Source organism: Octopus bimaculoides, chromosome 1, assembly GCF_046866305.1.
Source record: "Octopus bimaculoides isolate indiv1 chromosome 1, ASM4686630v1, whole genome shotgun sequence".
Taxonomy (NCBI): Eukaryota; Metazoa; Mollusca; class Cephalopoda; order Octopoda; family Octopodidae; genus Octopus; species Octopus bimaculoides.
Window position 1 is genome coordinate 12,901,860 of NC_142928.1, and position 15,000 is coordinate 12,916,859.

General features: G+C 33.0%; 1 protein-coding gene and 1 long non-coding RNA gene across 13 annotated transcripts in view; one reads left to right on the top strand and one right to left on the bottom strand.

Moving 5' to 3' along the window:
• The window catches only part of LOC106870672 (beta-1,3-galactosyltransferase 5), a 266,266-nt gene that overhangs the window by 117,565 nt on the left and 133,701 nt on the right, over positions 1–15,000 (bottom strand). For 2 of the 8 annotated variants that reach the window (XM_052978568.2, XM_089348682.1), the window contains one exon: positions 11,506–11,603. The exons of the other annotated variants lie outside the window; for them this stretch is intronic. The gene's annotated coding sequence lies outside the window, so the exon portion shown is untranslated. The remainder of the gene's footprint in view (positions 1–11,505; positions 11,604–15,000) is intronic. 8 annotated transcript variants of the gene reach the window in all.
• Positions 1–15,000, top strand: part of LOC128251597 (uncharacterized) — a 181,621-nt gene that overhangs the window by 3,681 nt on the left and 162,940 nt on the right. For 2 of the 5 annotated variants that reach the window (XR_008267208.2, XR_008267205.2), the window contains exons 2-3: positions 3,942–4,119; positions 11,416–11,616. The exons of 1 other annotated variant lie outside the window; for it this stretch is intronic. This is a non-coding gene — a long non-coding RNA (uncharacterized LOC128251597). Of the gene's footprint in view, positions 1–3,941; positions 4,120–11,415; positions 11,617–15,000 lie in introns of those variants that run through there. 2 more of the 5 variants (XR_016240987.1, XR_016240986.1) reach the window with 2 other exon arrangements.

A 15,000-nucleotide genomic window follows, 5' to 3' on the forward strand; every position in this document is an offset into this window, starting at 1 on the left:
AGGAAAACGACGTCACTAAAATAAAATTCATTATATTTCTTATTTAGATAATTCTTGATTTGAATAACAACATAAAATTCTGGTTTTCCCGTTTAGAACCGATGAAGAATATACTTCTGTATGGAAACTTACGCTCAGTTATATAGACGATTAACGTTTAAGAATTATAGCGAATAGTGAACATTTAAAACATTCTTAATTACAGTTTCATGAACTGAAGAACGTCAGTATTAACTATTAACTACGCCTTCACAAAGGCGGAGGTATTGTTTCCAATCATGTTTGTTTGTTTGTCCGTGGAAAGATATCTCAGGAACCACTGGATGAATTCAGATGAAACTTTCAGGGATGTTTGGCGTCGTCATTGGCATGAACTAATTATATTTGGGGATTTATCCGGTACTGGACAAGGATTCTGGATTATTATTTAAATTTACTATCCATGAAGGTATTACGATCTCTGATTATCTCCCTCGAAAGCACGCTCGTTGTTTCCACGTAGATTATGGTAGTGCTGCTGCTTCTAAAGTTTTAATTTCGTTTCTCTATTTTTAATTTTTCTCGCCCCTCTATCCTAATAGAAACTGATGGATCAAGAAATCAAGCTACATAAACAAATGGCAGGAAAAAAGTTCAGTAACTAAATAACATTAACATACTTAGCAACAATAAATTTAATTTATCCTCGACAATTTTTGGTTTTACCAATGTTGAATATATCGCTCGTGGTTAAAACTCTTACCTATATGACAATTGCATTTCTAGCTCTGCTTTGAAGGAAGCTTTACTTCTTGGACTCACGATTTTGTGCGCAACGATGTTGTTAAACCTGGGTCAACAGCACCGTATGTAGATCCTTTAGATCTTAAATGGTCGTAAATACACTATATCAGGGGATAGACTAAAAAAGGTCTTCATAGAGAAAACTGTCCATGTTCCCACTGCATACAGCACACACACATCATTACAAACACGGCCCACACACCCACCTTCACATTCCATGACTATCATTGGGCTCGATCAGGTACCGGACAAGGATTCTGGATACTTTTTTCCGTTTTTTAATACTTAATTTTTGAGAGCGGTCGAGTTCATTTTTAGTATTCTCGTTTATGAGAGCAATCGAGTTTATATATATATATATATATTGGCTAAACTGGCAATATGACCATCCCCAAGTACAACAACACACACACACACACACACATATATATATATATATATATATATATATATATATATATATATATATATATATACTGTGAGTGTAGTGAGAACATCGGAGATCCATTTTCTCGATATTCGAAGTGTTTTTGCCTTGGTTCTATTTGTCTATCGAAGATGACAGGGATTTAACCTCTGTCTTTTCGGAATTTAATCGCTATGAGAGTATAATAACTCACTCAGTAACCGCATTAACATAATATGATATTTGAAATAACTGTTTCTATAGAGCTGTGCAATCATTTCACAATATTCTGATATTTATATGGTATTGAAACACTATCCTGACGGGGCTTATCTCTTAATTCAAATCATTAGTTCAAGTTTTACCTTTATTATATATATATTCGTATGTATATGTATATTTATCTGCCAACTTGATTTCAAGTTAACAATTTGAAAATGTGAACACATATTTTCACTGCCATGTTATATATGTTAACTATTTTACAGAAAACGGGCATTATAAATCCACACACATTGTGTAAGTATATGCGATCGCCATGGCATATATATATATATATATATATATATATATATATATATATATATATATATATATATATATATATATGTGTGTGTGTGTGTGTGTGTGTGTGTGTGTGTGTGTGTGTGTGTATGTATGTATGTATATATATATATGTACCATCGACGTCGTGTGATCAGTTGATATGGTATGTGTAAACTAATAGATCATTCAATATCCTAATACTGTTTGATTTTGCAGTGGAATTTAGCTGACATATTCGAATTTCAACATTAGAAATATAATTTTTTAATCAATTTATGTTATCCACTCATATGGAATCCGCAACGTCGGTTAATCAATATTCGATTTGCTTCATAGAAACACGAAATGAGAAGCTGTCAGGAATGTAGAAAAAAAGTATTATGTATGTTAAAGGAATGAAATAGAGGGTGCATAATATAAATTACGCGGTATCTTACGTATTAATAATCAGGCGTTATGAAAACAGAAAAGATCGATATACTTATATCTGATGCATTGATTATTTCACCCTTTGATCATACGCAAATATATTTCTCAAAAACACTTGGTAACATATATATAAATATAAACATAAAATCAAACCAATATTGATAAAGATAAGAACCTAATCGCTGTTTAAAAGTGATATCGATGTTTGCAGGGAGTCCAGATTCACAGAAATTATAGATTAAAATAAAAGCTGTTACTAAAGAATATTAATATCAACTCCGATATATATGCATTTGGATTCTTACAACTATTGGTGTTTTAAAAATATTTTAAAATCAACAATGTTAAATATATTTTTACCTTGTACTTATGTTTCCGTCATTGTGCTTCCCTCGCTCTTACAATTGATGTTTGTGACATATGTTTGTGTGTGTGTGTGTGCATACACGCATAGGCAGACAGACTTATGCATGCAGATATATGTGTGTGTGTGTGTGTGTGTGTATGTATATATATACACACACAAAGAGAGAGAAGTGAGAGATACATAAATAAATAAATAAATATATATATATATATATATATATATATATATATATATATATATATATATATATATATATATATATATATATATATATATATATATATATATATATATATATATATATATATATATATACATACATACAGTGTGCAAATAGAAGACAATATGTATATAAAATTTGATGTCTGTAAATTAATATCGTTCGTCAGATTTTCACAGCTAACTCTTGAAATGATTACCGCCAAATACCTCTTCTAGTTGGTCTGTAAAACACTGCGTTGCGCTGAAGTAAAATTTCGCTATTCCTGTTTTATATTACGACAAACAAAAAAATTATGCGTTTGTATAATTGAGATTTATGATTAGAGATTTAAACGTGTCAGTAAATTCATGAGAATCGCTGTAACATCCGGCAGTATGTATTGTATTAATGTTCCTGATGGTAGATTTTGTTTTGAGTTCAGATCCATCCTAAGTCAACTCTCCAGGAATATAATTGGACAGAATAATAAGAATGGAAGGGAGAATCTAGTTTAAAATCGGCAGTGTTCAAAAACACTTTAAGTTTTCATAGTGAAATTCCTCCATTTGAAGGAATAACAGCTACAACAACAACATCAACAACACTATCAGCAAGAAATACCTCAGGAATGAGAACCCAGAACTGGGTTCAAAATGCCACCTGGATACCTGAAGGCTGGAGAGTAAATCAGACGAAACGTTGTAGTAACAACAACAAAAATGAGGACATATCCGTCCTATGTAATAATGGAAATAATGTATATGCAAAAATAGTTTGCATTAGTGGTTTTCAAATAAGAATTTGTGAATATCTAGTGACAATTTAAAGCTTCAGAATTTTAAAAATTGGAGATTAATATTAGTATGCGTTTATCAATAAATTCTTTTCTACTCTAGGTACAGGTCCCGAAATTTTTGGATGATGGGGGCAGTCGACTAGATCAACCCCAGTACGTAAATCCTACTTAATTTATCGAGTATTGATCCCGAAAGGATGAAAGACATAGTCGACGTCGGTAGAATGTGAACTCAGAATATAAAGACAGACAAAATACCACTAAGCATTTCGCCCGGTGGGTTAACGTTCCTACCAGCTCGCTGCCTTTATCTCTAAATTGAAATCCTTATGATGAAAATGAAGCACACACTTTTTAAAAATATAAATACAGATTTAAACTAATTAATAATGGACATTTTATTATTCTTCAGTGATTCTTCGAAACATTTACATAAAATGAAATTGAATTATATAGACCTCAAAACTTCATTACGGGTATTGATGTTCCGTCATAAATGTGGATGATGGATAGATGTAATTGCTGTTTCGGCAAATGTGGATGACGGGATAGATGAATTGAAAACGCTGAAGACGTTATCGTGAATACAAGTAAGAAGTTCCTTTTCCATCTATATAACATATGCTACCTGTTTCAAATTTTAAAACTATTATTGAGTGAAAATTGAATTGAAATAAATTTCTTTTTCACGATATCAGTTTTGGAAATTCACGTGTTCTTTTGCAAAATTTACTGTGTTGGTCATTGTTCTTCTTTTAATAGTTTTTGGATAGCACACCTACACGCATTTCTGTCACGTAGATTTACAGTAAACATTATATTAGCAGCCAAATAAGCTACAGTTCTAATTGTACATGAACTGAACAGAAGACAACTGATGATTTCATAGGGCAACGCGATGATGCTTAAATGAATATAAAGGTATGCGGTAGAAAATTAACTGTTAGAAGTGCAACCTCAGCATTTATAAATTATGGCAATGTTATTATTAATTACACCAAAAACAGGGATGGGCAGCAGCTTCTCAATAATTGTGAAACTAAATACAATTGTACAACCACAACATTACACCTATAGGAATTTTATCTGTGATTTACCTGTAAATAAATGTATCGTAATGTCCCCGGGAAGACATTTTTTTTTATATTAGAGCATTAACTAATGAAAATATCGCATTACTGATGCTGTACAAAGAAAGTTCTCTTTCATTTACAAAAGAAAAGTTATTAAAATATCTGTAATGAATTGTTTCATTTATAAATACATGCGTGATTGATACATTTATTGTATTATGGATTATCTCTCTCCGCTGCATTACATTTCCTTAAATTCTGAAAGCGAATCACGAAGACAATTATATTGTATCCGTCTGACAGAGTAAACATATATTTGTTCGTGTAGTTGCGTGTTACTCTGTATCCGTGTATTTGTCACCGTGTATGAGTGTATGAGACCGAGTAAAGATGGTTGCTAATATCAGTTTAGTATATGTGCAAGCTTATGAAATGAAGCTTATAAATTGACAATGACATGCTATAGACATACAGGTAATAATGTTAAAGAAAATATCTGATGCACTCAAAATTAGCTTTAAAATATATTGGTCCGTAGACTGAGTGAACAACTTTCAAACAACACCGTTGTGATTACCTATCTCGGTAGTTATGTTTGTAGTGGTGTAATATTCGTTGTACTTGCTATTGTGTCCCTAGATATACTGTACTAGAATCGATAATGTATATAACAGAGTCTAATGCAGTGAAGTGTGTAGCCGTGAGTATAATAATCGAAATAATGACGTCTATCTAGAAAACAAAGACTTCGTAGATTTCCGACGCGTCGTCTGCGATAGTAGTTTTTGCTGCAACTGAATCATTCAAAGTTCACTGGCTGCGCTTGATTTGACGCTTCCGACACACTACATGAAACATTAAGTTTGGAAAATGAACCCACATGCCATTAAATACAAGATATTTCCATCATTTTACGCATGAGAAACGCCCATAATCTGAAAATTCTACGGTAGTGTATATGTAAAAGACGGGTATAAATTGTGAGTGGATTTGGTAGACGGAAACTGAAAGAAGCCCGTCGTGTATATGTTTGTGTGTCTGTGTCCCCCCCTCCCCCCAACATCGCTTGACAACCGATGGTGGTGTGTTTACGTCCGCGTAACGTACCGGTTCGGCAAAAGAGACCACCGATAGAATAAGTACTAGGCTTACACGGAATAAGTTCTGGGGTCGATTTGCTCGAATAAAGGCGGTGTTCCAGCATGGCCGTAGTCAAATGACTGAAACAAGTAAAAGAGTAAAAGCGTAATGATAATGATGGTAGTACCGCCAGTATTTCTCGAATTCACACAGTTTGTTCAACATTTCAAAATAAGGTAATATTAAGTAATATATTTCCAAGAGTTAAGATCAATAAATTTAAGGAAGCAAAGTTTAAGTATAAAATAATTTTATAATATTATTGTAGTTATAAACCTGTTAACCTCGGGTGTAGTTGGATCATAATGTAGTAAGATTGTTTCTAACTCAGTGAACGTATGCATATGTAACAAGAATAATTTCAATAGTATCTTTCGTAAAATTGATACAGTGTTGTGTTACATTGCATCGGTTTAAAAATAAGGCTTCAGCAAGATACATAACCGTAATGTAGCAGGTACTTGTGTTATTTCACTGAGATAAATGGGAGATTTTGTATGAGGATTTTTCATTTGTTTTAATAAACTATGTAGGCAGCAGTGGTATTGATTCGATTGCAGGTCATCGTACCGCCTCATGGTGAACGTAAAGATACGAGGGTGAGTCAAAAGTTAATGCCATTTTGTTTAGGACAGGTATTATTACCAACACAGGAACATGTATCATGCATCAAAATGAAGTTGGTCCTCTGTGGATCACATCCCTACTTCTCAACATAGTCACTGTTTCTCTCAATAGCAATGTTCCACCTTCGAATGAGAGCATGTATCTCTGCCCCGTAAAATTCTGTTCACTGTTCTTTGAGCCACTTCTTCACTACAGTTTTCACTTCCTCGTGCCTGGACCATCATTGTCACTGGACTATCATCTCTTCGCTCCCGTGAAGGAGAGTTTGAGAGGCAAACATTATTCCAGTGACGAGGAAGTGAAACTGTAATGAAGAAGTAGCTCAAAGAACAGTCAACAAGATTTTACGGGGCAGGGATACATGCTCTCATTCGAAGGTGGAACATTGCTATTGAGAGAAACGGTGACTATGTTGAGAAGAAGGGATGTGATCCACAGAGGACCAGCTTCCTTTTGATGTATGAGACATGTTCCTGTGTTAGTAATTATACCTGTCCTAAACAAAATGGCATTACATTTTGACTCACCCTCGTAGTTTGACTCACCCTTCTAGTTTAAGAAGAAATGCTGAATTATAATGGTAACGCAAACCTTGGCGTTAAACCTTTGTTTGTTAGACAAATGAGTCCATTATTGTTGCCTCAACCATAATTATTTAATCTATATAATATTTTCATGTGTCATTGAATTAATTAAAAGTAAGTCATAATCATTCCTTGTCATGTCATACGCTAGATACTACTGTAATAAACATTTAACTGTTTTTAATTATTAATTATGGCTTGTAATTCATATGAATATACTAAACGTTATCGCTACTAGGATATCTTTATTCAAAATTATCCAAATTTGATGTAATATATAAGCAATTACCTACGCTTCGATATGTTGGTATTGTGGTCATTTTATCTGCACGCTTGATCTAATAAATGCTAGCAATTAATAGTCAGTGATAATTCACTAAATATTTAGTCCATCGTGGCCAGTAACAAAATATCCTTTTCAGATAAGGTATTTACAATGATGATAGAAACGTATTTTGTTTTTCAGATATAATCAGTTCAAAAAACTTTTGCTATGTTAGTCAATTAATTACGTCTATTCAAATGAGATTTGTAAGATCATTATTGCAAACTAAAGATATTCCAAGATATTATCTAATTATAGAGTGAAGGCACTATAACAAACTGTATAAATGTTTACGTTCCTTCAAATCTAGGTTTCTGAAGCAATTGATAATTTTGAAAGTATTCAATCATCGAATTGTATGTGTATCACGTTTTGCTGTCTCAAAAACTCTATTTGCCTTCACACATACACACGCATATATGCACACGCAAAACAAAAACACATACAAACACAGGCGCACACAGAGAAATCATACACACGCACGTACGTGTGTAACATACATACAGGATCATATATATATATATATATATATATATATATATATATATATATATATATATATATATATATATATATATATATATATATATATATATATATATATATATATATATGTATATATATATATGTACGTGTATTAATATACATGTAAGCATGTGTAATTCACATACAATATGCATTCTTAGAGAAAGACGGAAGGAGTGAAAGGCAGACTTGTACACTTTTAGCAATTTAATATTCATCTGCGCTTTAGTAATTCAGGTACACTGATTACAGTCTGATAGGCTAAAATAGATCTAAGAATTTCTCCTGTATACTCAAGTATGTCATATTTATATTAATCTTACTATTGATGCATTGAAAAACACCACGATGTTAAAACAAGATATGTGGTTACAATATATATATATATATATATATATATATATATATATATATATATATATATATATATATATATATACCTCATGTTTTAGCATGCGCACATAGTATAACTATATACGAACAAATGCACACATATAGAAATATGTATTGATGTATAGAATGCCTGTCCGTGTGTGCTAACTATACGTAGGTGTATATATTTGTGTTTGTATATATTTATTTAGGTACGGTTTCATGTTTCATGCTTGAATGTAATTCCTTTGGTTATATCTTATAATCTCATAAATTAAATTTATTTTCTGTAAGTCTAAGCGGATTTTATTTAGTATATACATTAATATCACCGTTTTTCAATTAATGTTATCCTCTGCATTATTTCTTATTCGCATTACCGATTACTATTTCTATGATAGTTTATGAAGTACGTTGTTTAATATCTTTTCATTTTCATGTGTTTTAAAGCTCCTTTTATTTCATACATTTTATATATGTTTTTTTTTTCCCTATATAATCGTAACTGTTTTCATACACGGAAGTGAATCATTAATGAATTGTTGAGAAAAAAAAAATTAACTTTATTACACAGCTTTTTGCGAATGATACTATTTAACCTCTTTCGACATACATATCTCAACCTCAAGAGTTATCAGTTGTGAAAAAATCTCTCATTTCTGCCTGTAAATAGCGACCTTTTTTTTTATTTGACCTAAATTATCTCTCCAAATACTCCCTTTTTACGTATCGATTTCAGCAACATATGTATATATATATAAACGTGTATTCTACTCATTTTATATGCAATATTTATGCTTAGCGTTTAAGTTAAATTAATTCCTATCGCTCAACCTAGATATTTCCAATGTCTTTTGCTAGTGATATCTTACTGATTAGCATAAGTAGTGTCATGATATCGCAGTATGTTTACTTATCTATTTGGAGCTCACTAAATCAATTCCTAACTACTCACTCTCATTGAAACTTTGTAGATAATATTCTTGAATTAATACTCTACTCATGCCAATGCATCACCAAGTTGAATATCAACGACAAGATCAAATCTGCCTGAAATTGCAATTGTTACATGTTCTTTATCTATGTTGTACACTTCCAAGCCATCGAGTTATTTTGCAAACACTTCATGTATTACTTCTCATAATGCCTCACAATACTATTGGTGACTTCGTTAGAAATGTACTTAACTGTGAGAAAGTATCCCTAATAAAATTACAACGGTCAGCAATCCAATAATCATCAACGGGCATGCATGAAAACTCATGTTCTAGCAAATATTATTTACGTAATAAGATACAAGACTTCTTTATACTATAGAAATAAGATACAATGGCGATTATATTATGACTAATAGCAACAGTGATTTCAGTTTAGGTATCTGTGCTCACAGAAATGCGGAAAGTACGCAGCGGCGGCCTGGGGCTTGCATTTGTTTTTCATTTTAGCAGTAGTCTTAATGTGTGACACAGCGTTTATCAAATGTATATCGAATAAATCATAATGTAGAAACAATATCTAGTTACATACGTCTAATAATTATGCGATATTGAAATTGTATTTTTCTGTTTGTTAAATTTACCTAAGTAAAATCGGATACAATGTCTTTATATACATATATATGTATGTGTGTGTGTGCGTGTGTGTGTCTTTGTGTGCATGCGTGAGCCTGTGTGTGTATGTGTGTATGTGTGTATACAAGCATAAGCACACACACAGAGAATAGTCTATCCTCCACAACAAAACAAATTTTATGAATCCATTTTTCAGTGTTATTCAATATATATGTGTGTGTATATATATATATATATATATATATATATATTTTTTTTTTTTTTTTTATTTATGTGTTTCAGCCAAGTGGCTGCGGTCATGCTGGTGCATATATAATATGAAAATGAAAAGTTACTGATGGCGACTCCTTCAATTAAAATGTTTTCAAGACATATTCCTCAGCATGGCCACAGTCTAACACCTGAAACAAGTCAAAGATATAAGATAACACACACACACACACACACACACACACACACACACACACAGACGCGCGCGCGCGCGTATATATATTTTTTAATATATGATAATTTATTTTTCATACGCGTGTATAACTTACAATGGGATATGTGATGCAGTGTTTCGATATAGAGGTGTAATATCATTTGTTGTATAAAACAATCTAGTTTGAACTGGTTCTTCATTCAACATGAACCGAAATATGTTATATATGATATTTTAGTGTTTCAATCTTCATGGAATGCTTTAAGAACGTTTGGAGGAAATCCATATGATGTGTGCGTCACATTTCATTTTTAACCACTGAGATTGAATGCTACTAAATCTACCCTTTATAGAGTTAATGTTCGGCAACTTCAGGAAAGGCATGAGTTGAGCTAGAACACCAGAGAGTGCGCTGACTTGCGCAGGACCTGGAAGGAACATAAATTAGGTGTTTAGAGAAATTGTGAAATATAAACTCCAATGCGTGTTTGAAGGAGATAACTATGTGGTGAAATCCGTAGAATAGGATACTTTGCACTGGAAATTCATATAATACAGCTAGAGGGAGAGCAGTGGCGAGGGAGAGAGAAACAGAAATATTGACATATACGTCAGTTGCTAAAAGCAACTCACAAATCCAACAAATCACAATGTATACGCTCAGGCAAAAACGCCTATAAAAACATAGAAATATGAATAAGTATCCCAAGCATTAAGTATTGGTTGATTTATGTACTGTAATGAACAAAATATATATCTTTCATCAATTGTATTATAATCATAATCAGGTAAGAGTGAAGGTAAATATTTGATAGCTTTGTTGACAAATCGAAACATATTTCCGTTTTAGTAAAACGCATAGACACGCAACGTCGGTAAATTAAGTTTTCAAGCAAGGACTAGAATTGACAAGTACGCAATTGCGAGGTATAAAACGAAATCCCCCATACATTGTAAATTAATACCATTGGAATATTTCATAGAGATGTAATTTACCACAAAGAAAATGGTGTTAAGTACAATCTAAGTTACATAATGAATTGAGCTAATATGAATGTTTGGTGCATTGATATTGGTGGTGGTTAATCTCTGTCATTTCTCGATGAAGTTTCAGTTGTGAAACTGAATTATCTGTTCTCGAATTAATCTATAAGTAGCCGAGAGTTCTGCAAACCCATATAATGTAATTCTCTGGCAAAATTAACGTCACACATAATAACAACAACGTATCATTTTTATTTTCAGATATAGTGCAGTCAGAGTTTATCTCTTTCTTCCACTCAATTTCAATCAGAATGTACGAGTTGAGATGGGGATGAATAAATTCCTGTTTACCTTAGATGCCACACTGTTGGAGTGGAACTAGAACCTCGTGATTGGAAATTGAACTTATTCCCCATTCAGCCAACTGCATTTACGGACTGAAATTATAGCTGCAATTAAAAGGTATTTTTTATTGAAAATAAAAATTAATTCAAGGAACTGAAATCTAAATATTTCAAGTTACAGAAATTTAAATATTAACGGCATTTGGCCTAACATTCATTAGCTAAGGGGACAATTAGACATGATTGGGTCGCATTAGACTTTGCAGGAGAATTAACAGGACACTTAATAGAACAAGGTTCAGAGTGTACAGTTTCAGAGGGAAAGTAAATCACACATTCGGAAATTTACAACAATAGCATTCCTAATTATCCTAAAGCTACCTTCTGTCTGAAAATGTACTAAACAGAAGCTAACATACTCTATGAGGTCAGGCAAAATAAATATTAATCTTTTGAAATTATGGGTCTCTCATGTGAATCATAATAAGCACCTTCCGGCTGAAAATGGGAATAATTAAAATTCTTAGCACAGCCATATACACACAAACACAAAAACAAATGCACATATAAACCTAGATATTAATACTAGAAAATACAAACAGACAAACCACAAAATAAACTAGCATACTGTGGGTTGACATACTTATAATAGTGAGCAGAATATAATTTTCGGTTCAATTACATTAAGTTACTATATGTTATTAATGCAGAAGTCACCCTTGGGAAATTTTCCGATGTCGTTATTTTAAACTGACTAATATGAAAATTAATTTCGCACCCAAACTACGCAATCTTAAAGCGATTTTGTTTGCTGCTATTGTCTTAACACGTTTTCGACGGCTGCGTCTCATAAGCTCAAAATATGTCTGCACTTGCCACCGTAATTGTCATAAAAAAATTCTTTGTAATTTTCTTAGACCAAATTAGTTTTTGGTCAAATGAAGTTTTGAGCATATCGCACTTCCCCTTGGGATGATCGTTTCTGCTATGACCCACCCCACCTGCTCACTCCCGTTTACTTACTTGATGTGAAGGGAATATAATTTAGTGAATTAATTTTATTATTCAATTATTATATCAATCAGTTGAGCTATACGTCCTTCAAGCAGAAATTGCACAGAGACAAATATTGTAAATAAGCATATTAAAATTATACATACTCTCATATGTATTGATTTTCGAATACACACGGAGTCACATGACTATAATTTTATAAGAGATATATCTTCATTAATTGGCGAGTTGAAAGTTAAGCTGGATTTCTATTCTTAACCGAATGAGCCTATTTATATTTCATAATATGACTAGTCTCGTATAGATTAATTATTTAAATGTTTGCATGAGATTCTCTGTGTGGGTGTGCGTTTGAGTGTGTGCGTGCGTGTGAACATACATACAAAGGCATAAACAATGGTTGTTACATATTTTTTTTTGTTTTGCGGTAAATTTGAATTAATCCTGTTTCCATTGGTCATTATGGGTTTTATATTGACAGCTTTACTCAATTGGCCCATTAACGGGTTGAGAAAACGTTAACAGAATATGCGAGAGGGGAAGAGAAATTATGATTTGGAAAAGAATGGTTAAAGTAAAGAAAGGAAGAAGGAATAGAAAGAATAGTGGAGTAAAAGCATTAGATAGAAAATGGGGGCAGACGATGACCGAAATTGGGGAAAGAACAGTGATTTTCGGTTCTCTTGTCCATCAGTTGCGATATTCTGTTCCTAAATAATGTCACATTTTCTTTATTTCTGTGTTTGAATGACGAAATTTGGTTGTAATAGCGAGGTTTAAAGATCGTTGTAAAACATCGTATATAATACAAGTAGTGAATTTTATTATGGGTTACTACTACACATTAATAGTCTACTTTCTTCTATTAACAATTTCTTATGCGGTTATTAATTCTATCAAATTACTATCAAATTATTACTATTACTATTATTATTATAATTATTATTATTATTATTATTATTATTATTATTATTATTATTATTATTATTATTATAATTATTATTATTATCATTATTATGCTTTCATAACACAGTGTAGGTAAAATTGCACCGGAGTCGTTTAGCTATCCGTTAAGTCACAACAAGGACTTCAGACAGATAATACATTCCTTAAGATTAGAGCTGTGCCCAATAAGGCTAATTTTTGCACGACATCAATTTATTATTATTATTATTATTATTATTATTATTATTATTATTATTATTATTATTATTATTATTGAGTGAGAGAGCAGTACAAGCCATCAAAGTGATACTGGCGTACAGATATACGAAACCCAATATACCCATCATAACTACCTATCTGGTAAGGGTACACAGGCTGCGAGCTGGCAGAAACGTTAGCACGCCGGGCGAAATGCTTAGCGGTATTTCGTCTGCCGCTACGTTCTGGGTTCAAATTCCGCCGAGGTCTACTTTGCTTTTCATCCTTTCGGGGTCGATAAATTAAAGTACCAGTTGCGCACTGGGGTCGATATAATCGACTTAATCCGTTTGTCTGTCCTTGTTTGTCCCCTCTATGTTTAGCCCCTTGTGGGCAACAAAGAAATAAGGGTACACCAGGTACATGCATCCCAACCATATGTGCACGTCATGATCTCATGTCAAGATAGACAGCGCATGACCTTGCAGGTGGAGCCCAGTTAGAATTTTCTTCAGATCGAGTAGCCCATCCCGCTCAAAAGGTCCCTGAATAATGTTTGTTTAAGGATATTGACAATACCCATGTTTCCAGAGGGGACTTACCCAAACCCCATAAAATTGCTCTCAACACATAGCTATGATGCTCCCCCACTACCTCTACTCGTGATCGGTTATGCACATATCATTAGCCACTAAGGGACATTATTGTTCTTGCTGCTGTTGTTGTTACTGCTACTACTATTGTCGTTGTTTTGCCCGCTTCGTTATGTTTTTTTTTGTTTCTTACCATTGTTATTAATGTTTACTGCCTTCCTACTTTATTCCTTGGCTATATTGCCAGTATTACTTAGCCATCTCCACCTCCACATCTATTTCCACCACGATTACTGTCAATTTTCACAATGTTGGCTCTAATCCACTCTCTACTATTGGGCCTTATTACTTCTAGCGTCTTCCATGTTCTCATCTCCATCGGTCAATCTTCTAGCATCCCCATTCTGTGACCATTAAAACAATTACTGTTATAATAATTATAGTCGTTTTTTTTCCTATTCTTATTCATAGAAATTCTATAATCAATGTTGTCATTAATATTATTATGCCTGATATAATTCTCATCCTTGCTTAAAACGTTATTGCACTTCCCTAACCGACCACTCCCGTCCTTCAAACGAGCCCACAACCTACGTTACGTCTTGTTCCACAGCTTCATCTCTAACGCAACCCCCCAATCCGTTTCGTTCCACTGCTACCACTCACGCTGCCGCACTTGCCCTTACCCCTCCAACAATACCCTCCTCACAGGCACCCATCATCGACCCTATCGTATCCCTGACTTTCAGAAG